The sequence below is a fragment of the Macrobrachium rosenbergii genome, chromosome 55 (assembly GCF_040412425.1).
Source record: "Macrobrachium rosenbergii isolate ZJJX-2024 chromosome 55, ASM4041242v1, whole genome shotgun sequence".
NCBI lineage: Eukaryota > Metazoa > Arthropoda > Malacostraca > Decapoda > Palaemonidae > Macrobrachium > Macrobrachium rosenbergii.
This window is the reverse complement of record NC_089795.1, coordinates 11,661,545-11,682,061: the sequence shown is the minus strand read 5'-3', so window position 1 is coordinate 11,682,061 and position 20,517 is coordinate 11,661,545. Positions and strand designations below refer to the sequence as shown.

The following is a 20,517-nucleotide window of genomic DNA, read 5'->3' as shown; positions in this document are numbered from 1 at the left end:
ATTCAACACCTCACAGGAACTTGCACTTGAATTCACTGCTGGACCCCTTTCATTTCCAAAACCTTCTTGTTTGAGGGCAGAAACTCTGAAATAAGAGTAGGTAAAAGATTATTAGAAAACTTTACATAAAACTGAAGCTTTTAATTTATTGTTCGTAACAAACTCATCAATCATACTGAGCCCATATCGCAGTCATGACTTCCAAAGACACTCTGATTCCCAAGTCTTCCTGACAAACAGTTGTCCAAACATAAGTGTTTGGAATTACTTCACTCATTGTGTCGTGTGTCTCACAAGACTCTCCATTCTGACGTAATCTTGCTGTCGTGAAACCTGTGTTCCTGAAGTACTCACTGAATTAATGTCATCCCACTCATACCTGACCAGGCCTTAGTCTTGTCACCACTCTAAGACTTGTTGGCATGGCAGAAGCAGGGGTAGGGGGAATGGAATAGAATGGGGTATAAAATCTAGGCCAAGAGCTTGGACCTATCAGGTCATTCAGCACTGACAGGGAAACTTGAGAGGAATAGAAAGGCTTGAAAGGCATAACAAGAGGGAAACCTTGCAGTTGTACTATAAAACAATTGTTAGGAGAGAGTTGAGTAAATAAAGAAAATACGAACAGTAGTACAGCACAAGGAATGAGATAAGATGCAGCTTGAGGCTGAAGGGGTCCTGCAAAGAACCTTAAGAAATGCCTATACTGCCGGTTTACGACGGGTCCGGCTTACGACGTTCCGAAGTTACAATGCTTTTCAAATATTTTCATCAGAAATTATTTCCCAGTTTACAACACGTTCCGGGATTACACACGTTGTACGCCGATTCGACAAAAGAAATATGGCTCCAAAACGGCAGAATAATAAGAATTTGGAGGTTTTCTTTTATGAAAAACTCAATAAAAATACAGTTTACATTGTTTTCAATACACCCAATGCATTAAAAGTAAGGTTTTCTTAGGAATTTTGACGATTTTTGATGATTTTTCGGTTTACGACGATTTTCAGTTTACGACGCTGCGTAAAAACGGTACCCGTCGTAAACCAGGGACTGCCTGTAGTGCACTGTGTGAGATGCACTGAGGGCACTTCTTACAAGGTGGCAGTAGGGGGAACGGATGAAAGGAAAAATGTTCCTTGACGTTATCCTCTTCCTCCAGTCAAACCAACAAGAACTTGCACTACACAAACACAGATTAAAGAAAGCACGCAACTGACTTCAGCTTACAGAACAAACAGAACGAGGACTGACGTTAATGGATGACAATGAGCACAAAAAGTATTGTGGCTTTTGTGTTATGAGATTGCAAATTTTAAAGTAATTTGTATTTTTCCTAACATACAAACCTGAAGGTCTTGACATAGGATTGTGCTTGTGACACAAGCTGGAACGGCAGTTAACTTTCAAGCAAGGTTGGTCTGCGTTCCACTTTGCCTTTTGGCCCAGTACCAAAATGAGAGGTGGCTGGTGTGGGCCGTAAATGTAAAGACCTTCAGGTTTGTATGTTAGGAAAAATACAAATGACTTTAAAAAATTACATTTTTATGATAAAATAAAAGTTTTATATATACTAACCAAGTAATTACATAGCTATTGGTTCCTTAACCTACGGCAGCTTAAAAATTCAAAATTTGCGAGGTGGCGCTGTTATCGTTGGTGTGTAGGTGACAATGTCCTGCCCGCCATCCGGGACTTGAGAACAACCCAGCGGAGAGCTCAATTCGTTTTATGCTCTAATGTCCATGCAAGGGGAGGAGGGCGGGCTCCGATTGTGTAATTATTTGTTAAGCATATATAAAACTTTATCATAAAAATGTAATTTTTACGTAAGTATATAACTTACCAAGTAATTACATAGCTGATTCCACATTGTCAGGAGGTGTGAAAGAGCATGGGCATATTCTACTCTAAAGCATTAAGTAATGAATTTGAAAAAGAAAGGTTGCTAACACTGAATAAATGTTTGTTGTTTCCCTACCTGTTGAGAGAGCCAAGGGTCACCACTACATAAGTGGGAACTTTGCAGCGGAGGAAGTACATCATATGCTGAGAAAGTCTGAAAAGGTGCCCCTGCCCTGGGCAAAGACCAGAATACACAATGAAAACACTATCACCTACACCACAGAATAAAACCAAAACCCAACCATTATCAAAAATAAAGTACAAACTGGTGGGTACTCCAGGTACAGTGTACCCCCAGGCTTCCCAATGACTCAAAACCTTAAGTCAAGGCGAGTGGAAAGCAAAGGAACAGATAGATTCCCTATTTGTTTAACCAGACCTCTGAACTCTTTTAGGGTTCTTCTCGGGCTGGGAAACTAAAGTGCTACAATTTTCAAACACGGTTTCTATGTCCTAGAGGTAGCGTGAGGCAGATATAGACTTGCATCTCCAGAACGTCGACTGTACGATTGAGGAAAGAGACAAGTTGTGTTTAAAAGCGAGGGAAGTTGCGACTGCCCTAATTTCGTGAGCCTTAACCTTAAGTAGAGGAAAGGTTTCTTCCTGGATCTGAGAGTGGGCTTCTAATGTTAATTCTCTCAGAAAAAAGGATATGGCATTTTTGGAGAGCAAGCGAACTGGGTTTCTTACAGAGCACCAGAGGTTGCTCGAAGGTCCTCTGATCTTTTCCATCCTCTGAAGATAGTACCTGAGGCACTTCACTGGACAGAGGAGTCTTTCTTCTTCCTCAGGTCCTAAGATATCCAAAATTCTTGATGACGAAGGATCTAGGCCAGGGTTTAGAAGGATCCTCATTCTTTGCAAGGAAACCAAGAGAAATAGAGCAGACTGCGTCCTCTTGTGCAAAGCCTATTCTCTTGTGTGTTGCCTGTAACTCGCTAATACGCTTGGCAGTAGCGATAGCCACTAAAAGAGAGTCTTTTTCGTGAGATTCCTGAGGGAAACAGAATGAAGAGGTTCGAACTGAGGACCTGAAAGCCACTTCAGTACAACGTCTTAGTTCCAAGAGACGCTGGAAGAACTTTCTTTCTTGGACGTAATGAAGGATTTGATCAGGTCAGTGATATCTTGATTAGAAGACAGGTCCATTCCTTCTGTGCTTAAAAACGGCTTAGCATCGACCTATACCCTTTGATGGTAGAGGTCGATAGCTTCCTGACATACTTTAAGAATATAAAAAATGATATTTTCATAATAAAATAAATTGCAGACATACTTACCTGGTAGTTATATATGGCAAGTGTCCCTGGCGTCACGGCAGAATTTCAAAAACTTGCGGCAATCGCGATCGGTGATCAGGTGAACCACCTGTGCGCCCTCTACCCAGGTACCTGGAACCATTCCAACTATTCCTCCAGATCTTCCATGCCCCTAGTCCTCTAGGGGGGAGGAGGGTGGGAATTTGTTATAACTACCAGGTAAGTATGTTTCAAAAATTTATTTTATTATGAAAATATAATTTAAACATCTAACTTACCTGGTAGTTATATATATAGCTGATTGACACCTTTGGTGGAGGGTCAGGAACAGCCAACATCGTTGGAATTTGTAGGGTTAATAAACCAATTTGAGTCCTTACCTCTGGATTAAGGAAGCTGACTTCAATGAACTCCTCATTTTGTCTGCTTTCCTTAAGAGTCCAACTGATCCACTCAGGGCTGAAGACCTCTAGGAGCTGCCAACCGGTGTACCAACCTCTATGTGACAGACAACCTATAATACCCTTGTTCCGGGCGCCACCAAGGAACAAAATGATCATCTGACTAAAATCAATGATTGTGGAAGACTGCGTTCAATCTTCAAACAACCATAAAATTCCAACCATTCCAGAGTAAGAACAAAAGGGTATTGTTTTATGGGGTGGATTAAGGAAGCTGAGTTCAATAAACTCCGCCTCATTATGTCTATGTATTCCTTAAAGTCCAGCGATCCCTCCAGGGCTGAAGACCTCTGGGAGCTGCCAACCAGTGTACCAACCTCTATGTGACAGACAACCTATAATACCCTTGTTCCGGGCGTCACCAAGGAACAAAATGATCATCTGACTAAAATCAATGATTGTGGAAGACTGCGTTCAATCTTCACAAACAACCATCAAATTTCCAACCATTCCAAGGCAAGAACAAAGGGTATTTTATAGGATTGGATTAGGGAAGCTGACTTCAATGAACTCCTCATTGTCTGCATTCCTTAAAGAGATCAGCGATCCACCAGGGGGCTGAAAATCTCTAGGGGCTGTCAACCGGTGTATAACCTCAATACCCTTGTTCCGGGCGCTACCAAGGAACTTTCATCCCAATGATTGCGGAAGACTGCGTCCAGCCTTCGCAAACAACCATAAAAATTCTCAATTCCAAGATGAGGGTATTGGTTTATGGGTTGTAGGGGTATTCCCCTCTCCCATTACTGAATTAGATGCTATACTTGGGCACAGCGATATAGCAATCTTCGCATAATGTCTTGACTTGTTTAGATAGTGAGAGGCAAATGCCTTGCTTCTCCAGAAGGTCGTGTCCAAGATACTCTGCAGGGACCTGTTCTGTTTAAGAGCTACAGAGGTTGCTACTGCCCTGACCTCGTGCGTCTTTACTTTCAGAATCTTGTAGTCTATCTCTCTACATTCCATATTTGCTTCTTTTATCAACTGTCTGATAAAATAAAACAGAGCATTCTTCGACATCTATACAGAGAGCTTTGACTGAGCACCAAAGCCCTTCTGAATTCCTTCTAAAGTCCTTTGTCCTATCAGGTAGACAGCAGAGGCCCTACAGAATAGGACTCTCTCTCTCCTCCCCTGTTATCCGTTAGGTTCCGGAATCTCGAACGTTCTGGGCTGGGGTTGTGATGAGTATTCATTTTTTGCAAAGGAAGCCTAGTTGCAGTGAGCAGGTGCCTTGCCTTGTATAAAATCTATATTCTTGCTGAGAGCATGTATCTCACTAACTCTTTTAGCTGCGGCCAAACTGACCAAGAAAGAGTTTTCATGATAGTCGCTAAGATGCCCTCACGAGGATCAGTCCCTCTCCCATGAGGAACCTCAGGACCCGTCTAGGTTCCATGCTGGTCAAGGATTCTCTATATACAAATTTGGAGTTACAGGAAATATTGGAAGAGGACACATGGTTGTCCTTGCCATCCTCTAAATACCTCCCACTTGGATTGGTATACCTTAATGGTGGATAACTTCCTTGATTTGCGATAGCGCCAGCTGCCTCCTTAAAACTACAGCTCTTGTAGGTTTCCGATAGTCCGAAAGCAGTTACTAGTAGCGCTTGTAGGTTTTGAAGTAATATCTTTCCAAGTGGAGGTTGTTTGAGTGAATCTACTCCTCTGGGGTAGGCTACTGGGAATCTCACCATCAATCCAGTACCTCTAGGAACCAATCTCTTATCGATTTAGTAAGGGGCCACAAGGGTCATTCCGGTCCTCTCATGTGACACAAATTTTTTCAGCACCTGTATTATCTTGAAATAGGGAAATGCAATACACGTCCAAGTTGGACCAGTCCACCAGGAGCAGCGTCTATGTATATGGCAGGGATCTAGTACTGGAGAGAGCAGTAAGTGTCCAACCTCTTCGTTTGCGCTGTGGCGAAAGAGATCTATGCAAGGGCGTCCCAAAGTCCTGATGCTTAAGCGTTCATTCTTTTGAAGACTTTGGCTTTGCTCCAGGAATGTCCGCCCTCACATTTTTCTCCTTGGATAAGTGGGTTACTAGTTTACATTCTCTCCTTTGCCAAAGAGAGATTCTCTTATTGTCTCGTATAGAGACCTGGAGTAGTGCCCCTTGTTTGCTGATGTGACCAAGCGCTGCCGTGTTGGCCGGTGTTGACCTGCACCTCTTTTGTTCCCACTGTGTTCGAACTCCCTGAGAGCTAGAAGTTGCAGTTAATTCCTTCTAATTGATGTTTTAAATCCTCCTGCTCTCTGGTCCAGGGCCGAGACTTTATTTCCCTGCGTGTTGCTCCCCATACTGGGTCCGGCTGGCGTCGGATAACAACATAGGTCTGGGTTCGCCTTTAATATAGAAGGACCTCCTGGAGCTTAGCGGGGCGTTCCACCACTACCATCGGTCTTATTGGTTCAGAAATGGGAATGCACTTGGTCTCAGTTCCCTAACCATGTCCCAGTTCGATTTAGATGAAACTGTAGCAGACATAGAATTAACTCTCCAAAGAGACAAACGTTCCAGCGAGAAGGGTTGCAGAACTCATCTATTCCTTTGCCAAAGCATGACTGTCTCTTTATAAGTTCTGAAATTTTCTTGAGGCTTGTCTGTCTTTGCAATAAACTGGCAAAATCCACAGCTCTGAATCTTCATCCTAGGCATAGAACCTCTTGGGATGGGATGCGAAACAATTTTCCTCTGTTTATCAGTAGACCTAATTCTTTGTTAGGCGCTTGATGCCAGTGCATCTTGCGTCCTGAGCTAACTCCACGTCTTGGCTTCCAATATCTTGAAGCCCTGGCGCCTGGCGATCAATGCCTTGGCGGCTTGGCGTCTTGGGTTCGATGGCGCTTGTCATCATGGTATTTCACTCCTATATGGCACGCCACTGCATCCAGCGTCTAGAGAGTTTCATTCACTCGTTCAGCGTCTTAGCTTCTGGGCTGATCTAGAAGCTTTAGTTGGGCGTCTATTATCCTTCTTCTGTTTTCCTGGTTGTCACGCTTGCAGCTGGGAAGACAAAGTCTGCTACATATTTTAAAGTGAAGAAGCTATATGCGGGGCTTCCTGCTGCTGGGGACAGGCTGGGAAGCCTCAGCTCTGACAATTATTTCCTTCTCGCCGTCAATAATGGACGAGAGGGTTCATGAGCGAAGTACCAATCCGAAGGAGGAAGAGGAGGATGTACGGAGAAGGCAACACAGTGTCCATACGCTCTTTTGGCCCGTGTCTGACTGAATAGAATTTGTCTGGTTTTGTTGTAGTAGGAGAGCTACCCTTGGGGCTGGAAGGGAAGAGCTCCGGGCTGCTCCAGTGGCTACAATCTGTAGTCTATGAAGTCTTATCATGACGTCCCTCAATATTGGGTAACCTGCTCTTGAGAGGTCTCGGCTCCAGAGCCAGACGTCAGCCCTGTCTGTTTAGGCCGAACAGAGGGCCAGAAACCTAGAAAACCTTTCCGTGGGCCGAACTGAAAGATTCTTGGGAGATCGGGTGCATAGGGGCGTGAAAGCCGCATCCTGGAGGTCCAGTGAGGCCATCCAGTCATGCTGTCTGACCGCTGCTAGAACCGATTTTATCGTTTCTATAGCGCGACCTTTGTTTATTGCACAAAAAAAGTTGAGTGTCCGTCCTATGCCAGTCTCTAACCCCCAAGTATTTGGGGATCAGGAATAACCGACTGGGAAATTGGATCTGAACTCTCTGTCTGGTCTCCTTTTGCAACATCATAGACACTTGTTGTTGCTGTAGAACCTTTGCCTTGGTTCTGTCGTTGCATTTGGCAGAAAGGTCAGACCAATGTCTTGTTACTAGAGGAGGGCCTACTCCGGCGGCTGGACAGTCCGGCTCCGCCAGTCTGCAGAGCGAAGGCAGGTCCTTCTTCTTCCTGTGGAGCATACGGCGTTGTCATTCATCTACCCGCCCTAGAACCTCTATCGGGCCGACCATGAAAAGAGGCTAAATAAACCCCAGGAACCTCAAGCCTTACTCTTTTATGATGAAAGTCGTAGGTAGGACTTTTCTTGCTGTTTGAATCTTAAATCTTACGTGGTTTTCTGGGCCAAAGATGAAAGGCCTCTATACCAAACCTTGAGAGAAGGGTGAGAGGAAAAAGAGTATAAATCAATTCTGATTTTGATTGGACGTATTATTAGCCAGGAAAAGAGCAAAAGATGGGCCCTTTTTCTTCTAGAAGTCCCGCTGAGAAAGGTGCAGTTGATTACGTTGGAACTATCTCGAGTCCTTTATCCATACGACATCAGATATGAGGAAAAACAAAACATCTTTCATTGTTTCTCCTTCTAAAGTATCAGTGCAGCCGTAAATGCTGCCCTCTTGAAGCGCCTTCTGAGGTAAATTCTGAAGGCGAGGAGCGAAGAGGCAGTCGGAATAAATTTCTCTGGAAAAATTTCGAAAATATCTTCATAAGCCTTTTCAAGTCTGATAAAAAGCTGATGGCCTTTTATATTGTGTGCGTCAGAAATCTCTACAATAGGATTCACAGGAGAATGCGAGATGTTATCATTCTCTTCTTCGATTTCACGAAGGCGGAAATGGCAGCGTCTTTCAAAATATCATCTTGGCGCCTGGCGTCCTGGCGTCAGTCTCTTTAGCGCCTGGCGTGTTAAGCGTCCATTTTTGTAAACTTAATGTCTTGGCGTCCAGCTTCGCAGCGCCTGATGTCCTGGCGTCTAACTTCTCGACACTTGGCGTCCAGGCGTCCAGCTACTCACGTCTGACATCCTGGCGTCCAACTTCTCGGCCTTTCGGCGTCCTGGCGTCATTTTGATTGGTAGAGCTTTGTAGAAGCAGCTCGTCTGCATTTCACATTACCTCTGCAGCTTGTCTCAAAAACCCTTTTGCTCTGACAAGGCGCTGAGTCTGAAGCCAGTCAGAGCCAGAGCGGATAATCCTTGGTGGAATCTGAGGAAGTGGGGTTGTCTGAGCAGAGACCGTTTTTGTGGAAGAAGTCTTGGGTAGTCTACCAGGAGCCAATCAAGTCTGAAACCATTCCTTATTTGGCCAAAATGGGGCTACAAGGGTCATGGGGTGTTCTGATGCGTTGACAGCTTGTTGATTACTTCCTGATCATTCCGAAAGGATGGAAGGCGTACAGTCTAAGTTTGTCAATTCAAAAGCATGGCGTCCATACTCCATGCTTGAGGATCCGGGATTGGAGAGCAAAAGAGGGGCAGACGGTGGTTTCTCGATGTCGCGAAAAGATCCACTGTGGGTTTGCCCCAGTTTCCAAAGGTTGTCACAGACTACTGGATTTAAGGTCCATTCGGTTGGAAGGACCTGTTTGAGGCGGCTTAATTTGTCCGCATTCACGTTCATCCTCCCTTGAATGAACCGGGTGACAAGAGAGACTTGGTTCTCTTCTGCACACAAAGGAGATCCTTCAAAGTCTCGTACTGGGATAAGGAATGAGTGCCCCCTTTGCGAATATATGCAAGAGCTGTGGTTTTGTCGCGTGTACTACAATCTTCTGGACCAGATCCGAGAAGTACTGAAGGCCCAGGTGAATTGCTCTCAGTTCCTTTATGTTGTTGTGAGCAATCTGTTGTTCTGTAGTCCATGTTCTGGAGACTTCCGACCTTCAGAAGCGCGCCCCAGCCTAGGTCGGAGGCATCTGAATAAAATTGAAGGTCTGGGTGCACTGGGAGAAGAGACTTCCCGAAGTCTTTCTCTGCCACCACCACTGGAGATAATCTTTGATTTCCGATGTAATCGGGAAGATGAAAGAGTCTGGTTGGGTTTTTCTGCACCAATTTCCTTTGAGCTATTTGGCTTATAATTTAGATGTCTGAGAAGAAGAGGCGTTATGGCGGCTGCACCACCTTCTGAAGACTGTCCATTTTGATTGATAGAGCTTTGTAGAAGACGCTCGTCTGCATTTCGCAATTACCTCTGCACCTTGTCTTGAAAACCCTTTTGCTCTGACAAGGCGCTTGACAGTCTGAAGGCTGTCAGGGCCAGAGCGGATAACCCTTGATGGAATCTGAGAAAGTGGGGTTGTTTGAGCAGAGACTGTTTTTGTGGAAGGAATCTTGGGTAGTCTACAAGAAGTTGAATCAAGTCTGCAAACCATTCCTTGTTCGGCCAAAATGGGGCTACAAGGGTCATGGAGGTGTTCTGATGCGTTGACAGCTTGTTGATTACTTCCCTGACCATTTCAAAAGGAGGGAAGACATACACATCTAAGTCTGTCCAGTCCAAAAGCATGGCGTCTGTGCTCCATGCTTGAGGATCCGGGACCGGAGAGCAAAAGAGGGGAAGACGGTGGTTTCTCGACGTTGCGAAAAAGATCCACTATGGGTTTGCCCCACAGTTTCCACAGGTTGTTGCAGACTATTGGGTTTAAGGTCCATTCGATTGGAAGGACCTGTGTGAGGTGGCTTAATTCGTCTGCAATCACGTTCATTCTCCCTTGAATGAACCGGGTGACAAGAGAGACTTGGCTCTTCCACCCACAGAAGGAGATCCTTCGCCATCTCGTACAGAGAGAAGGAATGAGTGCCCCGTTTGCGAATGTATGCAAGAGCTGTGGTGTTGTCCGCGTGTACTACAATCTTCTTGCCACAGACCAGATCTGAGAAGGATTGAAGGTCCAGGTGAACTGCTCTCAGTTCTTTACGTTGATGTGAGCACTCTGTTGTAACGTAGTCCATGTTCCGGAGACTTCCCAACCTTCCAGAAGGGTGCCCCAGCCTAAATCGGAGGCATCTGAATAAAATAGAGGGTCTGGGCACACTGGGAGAATAGATTTCCCTTCCTGAAGTCTTTCTCCACATTGGGAAGATGAAAGAGTCTGGTTGGGTTTTTCTGCACCAATTTGCTTTGAGGAAAAACTGAAGGGGTCTCATGTACAGTCTGCCTAGATTTACAAACTGCTCTACTGAAGCGAGGGTCCCCAGAAGAGACTCATCCACTGCACTGCCGAGCAGGAAGGAGGAGCAAGGGACTGACTGACAGTCTGAAGGCAGTTCTTGACTCTTTTGGGCGACAGAAAAGCCTGAAAAGTCCGAGAGTTCAGTATCATCCCTAAATAGGGAATCTCCTGAGACAATGTCAGAAGGGACTTCTTTTTGTTTATGAGAATGCCTAACTCCTGCGTCAGGTGAAGAGTTCTTCTCAAGTCCTCCGCGCACTTTTCCTCCGACGATGAGCGGAGAAGCCAATTGTCTACATATAAGTTGATGCTGATTCCCAGAAGGTGACGCCAATTCCCCAGAGGAGCAAGGATTCATGTGAAAACTAGGGAGCTGTCGATAAGCCGAAGCATAGGGCCTGGAACTGTAGTATCCTGTCCTGAAAAATGAAGTATAGAAATTTTTGTGAGTCTGGGTGAACAGGGACATGAAAATACGCATCCTGCATATCCAGGGTGACCATCCAGTCCCCCTGTTGTACTGAGGACATGACTCAGCGAACGTCTCCATGTGAAACTTCATCTTCAGCACGAACACGTTCAAGGCGCTGACATCCAGAACAGGCCTCCAGACCCCCGAGGCCTTCGGAACCACGAAAAGGCGATTGCAGAAGCCCTCTGAGTGGGGATCTAGCACTTCTTCCCCTGCTCCTATAAGTACTGAATTTGCAATGAAATGGTTCTCTATATGTTAAAATATCTAAGAAAGGGAGGCAATTGTCTTTTTACTACTTCTAAAGTAAACTTAATGGATGGTACCTGGTTATTCAAATTAGAGGGTAAATCATTTACAGGCAATTTCAGCACTTATAGGAAACCAACCACCAACTTAACTTATGTCCATTTTTTCTCAGGCCATCACCTTAATGTCAAAATATCAATTTTTTCTTCTTTACTTTAACGAGCTCTGCACACTGTCAGTCCCCAGTATTTGGATCAAGAAATTGAATACACAAGAAAAATAGGGACCAAATTATGTTATCCTTCACATATACCAGATATTTGTTATAATAAAACCCACAAATTATCACCCAATGAAAGTTGTGCTAGTTATACAACTCTGGCCAAAGCTACAAAGTACTGTAACATATTTTTTACCTTATAAAGTACGCTAGGCTATTATGCAATTTCCATGTGCAAAATGCAATTATGATAGTTTTTCCTCGCGATTTATACCAATCTGCCAAACTGTGATGCAAATGTTATGTTACTAGCCCACTAAAGCTCCCCAATTTCTAATACTGGGGACTTCCCAGTAAGAATCCAACCTTTAGGACCAGGTTAGGTTGGTAGGACAGACTTGGCACCCTAGGTTTGTGTAAAACAAAGCACGAAAATCTCACCTGCTAGAAAAAACTACACTTTAGTAACACAAGGTTCATGGTAAACTGCACTGGAAATAAGCCTCACTTAAAAACCATTTTCGTTTATTCTTTAGGTTGCATTAAGCCGTTTAGGTTCAGTATGGGTAGATTACTATATGCCTACATCATTATTTATGTAATTTTCTTTTTCAGTCGCTCAAAAAATCCAGGTAAGACTGCGGCGTAGTTGTGTGCACGTTCTGCTTAGTCTGGAAGGACGGGGGGAAAGGAGGGTAATTCTAAGTATTAGCTCTGCGACTGTTTTTACCTTGGAAACTCGTTTTTCTACACTTTTAGGGCTTCTGATACTGGCGGTGCATCTGTTTGTTGTCGGCCAATTGGAATGTCCCTTCGCCGTGTTTAGTACTGGCCCAGGGGGGGTGGTACCCATACAGTAATAAGTTATTGTACTTGCCGGTTGGGATATGAACCGTTCCAAACAGACGTATATACCCGTGCTCTGTCTTGTGAAGACCGTGTGTGGAAACCCCTCGTTGGATGGATTTCAGGGGTTAATTACAGGTTAATTACATTCGTGCGACAAAAATTGAAGGTAAATCCATAATTAGCAACTGAAAAACTGTAGAAAAAAAGTCATGGAGTCAGATCTACCCATAAAGTTGAAATATATCTCAGCCAATACTTACAGGAGCTACCCTGAGCCTAACCTAGCCTGATCTAGGCCCATAAACCTGATTTGATTAGAAAACACAGTTTAAATAACCTAGAGAACAGTTCGAACCAATTAAATCAGGGGTTTAAATAACATAAAGAACAGTTCGAACCAATTATATCAGGGGTTTAAATAACATAAAGAACAGTTCGAACCAATTAAATCAGGGGTTTAAATAACATAAAGAACAGTTCGAACCAATTAAATCAGGGATTTAAATAACATAAAGAACAGTTCGAACCAATTAAATCAGGGGTTTAAATAACATAAAGAACAGTTCGAACCAATTAAATCAGGGGTTTAAATAACATAGAGAACAGTTCGAACCAATTAAATCAGGGGTTTAAATAACACAGAGAACAGTTCGAACCAATTAAATCAGGGGTTTAAATAACATAAAGAACAGTTCGAACCAATTAAATCAGGGTTTAAAAAGAACAGTTTGAAAAAAATCAGGGGTTTATAAAACACAGTTTAAATAAACAAAGAACAGAGAATAGTTCGAACCAATTAAAGGGGTTTAAAAGGAACAGTTAGAAAATAATCAGGGGTTTAAATAACACAAAAGAACAGTTCGAACCAATTAAATCAGGGGTTTAAATAACACAAAGAACAGTTCTTAAATAAGGGTTTAAATAACACAAAGAACAGTTCGAACCAATTAAATCAGGGGTTTAAATAACACAAAGAACAGTTCGAACCAATTAAATCAGGGGTTTAAATAACACAAAGAACAGTTCGAACCAATTAAATCAGGGGTTTAAATAACACAAAGAACAGTTCGAACCAATTAAATCAGGCTTAAATAAGGCCTAAACGACACCGATAATCATAACCTTAATTTAACCATATTTAACTCAAAATCTCGAATTTAACTTAATTTTCCTTTATTAAAATCAAATTCAATCACTGACTGACCTCTGCTGACCTTCAGCGTTATTTAAATACGATTTAAATAACGTAAATGACAGTAATAAATCGGTTAAATAACGGTTAAATGGGACTGACCACCGCAACCTTGGGAAACGCCTCTCCTATTTTCAACGATTTTTAACTCAAAAACTCAGATTTAACCTCAAATTTTAACTCACGAATTCCAACCTGAATCATCGGGTTACCTCGGTTGACCTTCAATTCAATCATTCAGTCAATGCTTCCGGTCGAAATTGATCGATTTGTGTGACTGAATCTTTGTCGACATTAAAATCCTCGACTGTTTGTTTACATTCAGTCGGCCACTTTCCACCCGAGGTGATTAGGTCCTTTATTTGAGTCATTTTTGGATTTAAAAATTGAGATTTTAACATTTTAAATTGATATAGATTTAATAAATGTAATAATGTTTTATTATTTTTATATAAAATTCAGTTATTTCACTTATAAATGTAATTAATAAAGCATTTTTAGCGACATACTTATTTTCTACCGTGCTTAATACGTTTAATGTATTGTAAAAATGTATCGCAATTATAGTATCTTATCGTACTTATTTATGGGTTAATTATATAGTATTTTAACATTTTGCATCGAAAAAATGTAATAAATGTAGCAAGAATGTTAGGGTATGGGCTAAGTGGACTGTATGCTTAAATTAATGTCGTTATTTGGTCAAAAACCGCTGAAAACCTTAAGTGACAACACAACGCTCCCATTCTTCTTCTTTTAACGTGTTTTTCCCAATTTCTATTTCTAAATTACGGGAGATTTTAGTTTTTCCCATTTGCTACTTCTAAATTACGGGGAGATCATCTTTATCAGCCAGTTCATGGCATGAACTCTAAAGTGGCTGAGAGAGACGACCGGAGGTTGATTTTCAGACCTTAGAGGACCCATACATAATTGTCTAACATGGAAGTGTGAACACAATCCAAACTTTACCAGATCAAATTATGTTCACCATTCATAAAAAACTGGATCGCAGGCAGAATGAAATAAAATAGAAGGGTGTTGAAATGCACTTGTTGATTTTAAACTCAAAACTAACTTAATGACTAAAGGTTAAACGCATCAAATGGGTAATTATACGACACAAACGAAAATGAGTCACTCGAGGGAATTACAGCTCAATGTCTGTCTAGTTGACACTGTTATTATTCTGGATAGGGAGAGGTAACAGTACGCTGCAAAGTGTCAATGGTACAAATGTTGAACACCTAGGTTATAATGAGATTCCCCTGCAATCTGGTGGCTCTGATTGGACTGATGAGTTTTTTTTGCAGGTGAGAGGCAGCCGTCCATTTTGGCAGAGTTAGTTGTCAGACCTAGTGATGTTTCCCCTTGGGTGTTTAAAACAGATGTATGTTGGTGAAGAAAGTCCACGTAGTATGCTACAAGGCAGTTCTGTAACTTCTGTTAAGCTTACAGCCATGAATGGAACCTGTATTGAGCATTATAGTCATATTAATTAATATTCCTCTTAAATTTGATGTCTTTGAGTGGGTTACTGCTAGACTTGATGCATGGGATACCTCCTATTTGACAGAAAATTTAGGAATGACTAAAGGGTGTCTAAGGGTAAACAAATTTCTGTTGTGAATAATTGTACTTTTGGATAGCCTGTAATAGGGTGGTTAAAGAAGAGTTGTGTAATAAAGGCACAGATGAGATGCACACTGATGTAGGTAGGTGCATAAGGGATAAAAATAATCTGAAAGAAATGTATCCAAAGTGCTTTGAGGGTATCCTATCCAACCCTGGGAAGAAATTTGCAGAGGGCTGGAGGAAATGGAGATACTGGATGTAATAAATAAATGCTCAGACACTTTCATATGACTGGATTAATTCCGTAGCATTCTCTAGAAAGGCTTCAGGTGAGTTGAGGGTATGTTTAGATCCTAGGAATTTGAATAAGGCTATCAAACACACCTATCATAAGATACCTCCTCTTGAGGAAATGAGTCATGAACTTGCTGGTGCAACAGTGTTTTCTAAATTAGATGCAAAACATGGTTAGTAAACCCCCCCGTATTCGCAATCTCACTATTCGCGGATTTCTCTGTGGAACATATATACACATTATTCGCGGAAAATTCGCCCGTTCGCGCATTTTTCACTGAGAAATATTCACTAATTACTGTATTTTCATATCATTTTCATGACTAAATGCACTTTTTTTGTGATAAAACTATTAAAATACTGAAGTATAAGCATTTTTCTAGTTTTTTTTTTTGTTTGAACTATCAAAATAGGCAGTTCTAAGTGTTTTTAGAGGGGTTTTAAGTATTCGCGGATTTTAGCTAGTCACTGGGGCGGTTTACTGTACACGGGTATTGAGTTACTTCTCTTGATGAAGCCAGCAGTCGGTTGTGTGCTTTGAATCCTGCTGGAAAATTCAGATTTTGTAGGTTACCCTTTGGGCTGTATATGGATGATATACTACAACCAGCATGTAAGGGAATTAATGGAATAGCAGATGATTTTGTCGTATGTGGTAAGACAGTAGCTGACCACATCCAGGCAAGCAGCCAGAGAATATGGCTTGATGTTTAGGGATGAAAAGTGCCATATTTTGAGGGATTCTGCTAAATTTTGTGGACTTGTATGGTCAAAAGTAGCTGTGAAACCTGATCCTAAGAAATGTGATGATATTTGTAACCATCCAGCACCAAAGAATGGGTCAGAGCTACAAGGATTTTTAGGTCTTATTCTGTATTTAGGCCCTTTTATATTCCTCATTTACCTGATAAAACTTATGTTTTGAGAAAATTTCTTGGGCAGGATGTAGACTGGGAATTAAATGATAAATGAGCATCAGAGGCGTAGCATTTTAAATGATAAAAGAGCCTCGAGAGATTGAAAAGAGGTTTAACGTTTGGTTTATTTTGGTGGGGTTGTGCAGGAGACATCTGCCTCCGAGAAGTTTGGTCCCTCTGTCACAGGCTTGGGAGCTGCACTTGGTCATTCTGGTAAGCTCTGCCTTTGCATCAAGACTATTTCTCTATAACAGGTACATATAGATAACAGGATGATTAACAATACTTGATTAGACACCAAAAATATCTGACACATATACTATGTATCAGCTGTTGAACAATTACATTTAATTAAGAGGAAGTTCCAACTTCCAGGTCAGCTTAGGCACGTTTGGTCAGGAGTCATTGGCTGTGTATAGTGATCACAAAGTCACTGGAGAGTATTATTTCTAAGAAGGTGAGTACTGCTCCCTCACTGTTGCAGACAATGTTACTCCGTATTCAACCCTATGATATAAGTATAAGGTATCGGCCTGGGAAAGATATGATTTATGCTGGTTATTTATCCTGTGTGCAACCATCACCAGGTCCTGATGGAAAACCAGAACAAGCAATTCATGTGGTTCAAATATCTGTTGGTCAGATATAGAAACAGTTAATGGGGGGCCAGCTCAGTCAAAACTAGTACCAAAGGTTATTCAGTCTTATTGGTCAAGATGATTTGTTTATAATACAGTGGTCAAAAGGTTAGTTATTCAATTATTTCAGGAAGGAATATTGTCTGAGAGAAGATGGCAGGTATACCAGAGAGTAACAAAGTCACAGCATAGGGCACAAGATTGTATCTATTAGCCAAATATGATGGCTGATATAGAAACCATTGTAACAGATTGTCATATCTGCTTGCAAAATGCCAAAAGTACTAGGAAAGAACAAATGATTTCACATGGCGTTCCATACCATTCTTGGGAAATACTTTCTAGTGATTTATTTGAATTAGATGGTCGTGGTTATGCTTTGCTCGTAGATCATTATAGTAAAAAATGCCATTTGTATGATGTTTAAGGACAACCAATGGTAGAGAAGTTATCAAATTTTTCAAAGATGTCTTTTCAGTTCATGGAGTGCCAAAACGATTGTATAGTGACAATGGTAATCAATATTCTTGAGTGGATTTCAGAAATTTTGCTATGAACTGGGATTTCGAACACATTACCAGTAGCCTCCATCACCCCAAGAGTGATGGTTTTGCTGAACGAATCGTAGGGGTGATAAAATCTGTCCTTAAAAAGGCAAAACATTCAGGTAATAACCCTAAATGGCTCTACTATGTGTATGCAGGACTCCAGTAGACAGCAGACAGCAGAACCCCAAGTCCTATTGTAGCTTGTACGAAGATGCATTGCTAACTGATCAAATCTCTTTTGAATCTATCTAAAATGAAGCTGAATCCTCAATGAGTAAAAAAGTGAAGTTACAAACACGTGTGTATAATCATGCAGGTTCGTCGATCAGTCACCTTCATGAAGGTAGTCGACAAGGACAAATGAGCAATCTTGGGTTTCTTTCTCTAGGCAAAATGTAACGCGACCAAGATCATATGATTTGAAGTGTGTTTCAGAAGGTTTTTGAAGGAATTGTTGTCTTAGTGCCAGTAAAAGATCAGTTTAGAGAAAATAATGTTGACCCTACTGATGTATGTACCTCCTATTGAAAAAGAGAGGGGATAATGAAGGCTTTGTCAGCCGGACTGAAACTGTTTCTGTTCTTTCAGAGATAAAGATGGTCTCACTTATTTCACATTTATTACCTGCTGAAAATGCAGTTGTGTCCATTAATCTGTCTTGAATGTTAAGAAACCCTCCAGACTAATGAGCAATGTCCTGACCAATTTCCATTGTTAATTATTATGTTTCATCACCATCTGTTAATTTTGTCTTTTCATATAAATATTTTGAACGTTATTTTCCTGTGTACGTTGTTATGGCATTGTTCTTTAAATTTTTATTTAATCAATTCTTGCCTTTTGTAGAAAGAGGGATGTTGTCACCTCGTGTTTGCTGTCAATAACATCTGCCAAGATTCGTGATGCTGACAAACTTTATGCTCTATTGAACAACCAATAAACCAGTCGTGCAGTAAAGATATTTCTTTTCCTCCCAAAGAATTTACATCACGCCTCATCTATGAAGCTAGTGGCATACAAAGAAAAAACAATAGGGTTCGTCTGAGTAATGATAATAATAATCTCCTCTGAATCAGCATTAGTGAACATCACAGAGATTTGTAAGATTTCACCATTTGGCTGACATAAGTTCTGAACAAGATTAGGATACTTTGGGTTTAGAGTTGATCTCACTGATGCCACTTGTTGACCATTTCTGTCGAGCCGAACTTTTCAGAATCATCGAGGAAACCATCAGATCCCTTTTTCAGACTCTATGAAGTGTCGTTTTATGCTGAGGCCTTTATGAGGATTTACAGGAAGCCTGAAGATATTGTGAAGTCATCTGTAAAGTCGTTTGTAAAGCCTCTGCTGAGTTCTGAGTTTTCTGTGATGTCCCATTTTCTTTGCCTCTACACTAAGTCACGCCTAACTTGGGTCCCAGGTGTTCGAATTCAATCATTTAAACTATGTATATAATTGTTTACCTGTTGTCAATTGTATGTATGTTGAAGCTGTGTATTGGCAACATATTATCGACCTCAGGAACAAAAGGTTTTCCCATTGAATTAAGTCCTAGTGCCAGTCTGCCGCTATATAAATTTGATCCTGAAGAAAATCATTTGGGCTGCTCTAGGTGCAGAATAATGAGCAGGCTGGCACAAGGCCTGCTAAATCTATCACAACAACAACTGAATAAAAGCAGCGGAGTACTCTTTTATACCTGCTCGGTTTTCTGCACAATTACTCTCACAATTTTACAATGGTTGTATCAAGTAAAGTAATATCATGGTTGAGTCACGATCGGCCTAATATATATCATTTGTGATATATTTATGACGTCCTCTTATGTGTGAGGTTCAAGAAATGTCAGATACAAAGTGCATGACTGATCCTTTATTATTCTCGACAGGTGTTTATAATACAGAAAACGGTAGGGGAGGTAGCAGGCGACTTACACGGCTCCCCAAAGACGTGGGTAACGTCCATTAATCTAGGTTGTGTTTGTTAACAGGCATAAAAGTGACATATATGGCTCCGTGATGTTCAGAACATGGGGTGCTAAAGAAAGAGCAGGAAGACAGCTGGCTGTGGTTTTGATGCTGGTTGTTTTAGATTTAGCTGGCGACCTGCCTTTTGGGCTCTTGCTCCTAGAGCAGCCAGTTCTCTATGTTGATGATGAATCTGTGAGATGGGTACCGTTAATGAAAACTTTGTTTACATGAAAGTGACAGGGGGGCGGTTTATTGATGGCCAACCGCTTATAAATCGTCGTTTGCATGTATGCAGAGACTGCCAGTACAAAATTTTGAGTGTTCCGAGGTCAAACTAGAGCTCCACAAAACAGGACTGGTACATATAGAAAACATGATGATTAACAATAGCTGGTTGGTGGAGGATAGGCTTGGTACAAGGACAAATGAACAGGTTAAATATGACAAATCAGTATATGTCTGCTAAGATTGTGTACGGGCGACTTCAGGTCGTCTGTGAAGGCACCTCTGGAAAACGGGATGTTCATCGTGAGAACCCATTGAGTGGGGACTTTACAGAGGATCCCGTATATTTATATAGGCAGACAGGCTGCGCAATGTTGCATCAATGAGATTCATAAAGAATCTGAAATATCAACAAGCAGCTATATGACGTGATTAATGTGTATGAAGAGAGCACAAGAATGAAGAGGGATTTGCCTTCAAAACTCCCCCAATCTCCCCAAGACCAATTAGTTGAGCTGCGGGGTTGGATGAAAATAATATTAATGGATGTGGGAGATGTCCCGGGCCCATGCTCCTGGAGAACTGTGGGCGTGGGGTGGAAGGACATCTGGGGTTGGTTATGTGGTCTGGGCCCCGGACCCCGCTGATCCAGCTGGGGGCGGGTGGGCTTGGGAGTGCATCCACTGGGAACTCTGGGGTGCCTACCTTCTTGCTTGCATACTTCACTGTCCAACAGGAACCTGTTCAACCTGTCGATGGTGATCCATTCTTCCCACCTGTGGATCTGGCCCGGTATGATGGGGGAAGACGCCTGACGACGTCGGTGGGGCCCTCCCTAGG

General features: G+C 41.9%; 1 pseudogene; it reads right to left on the bottom strand.

Annotated features, from left to right (window-relative positions):
• Positions 1-13,824, bottom strand: part of LOC136835900 (uncharacterized) — a 51,482-nt pseudogene extending 37,658 nt beyond the window's left edge.
• Positions 13,825-20,517: the final 6,693 nt, after the last annotated feature.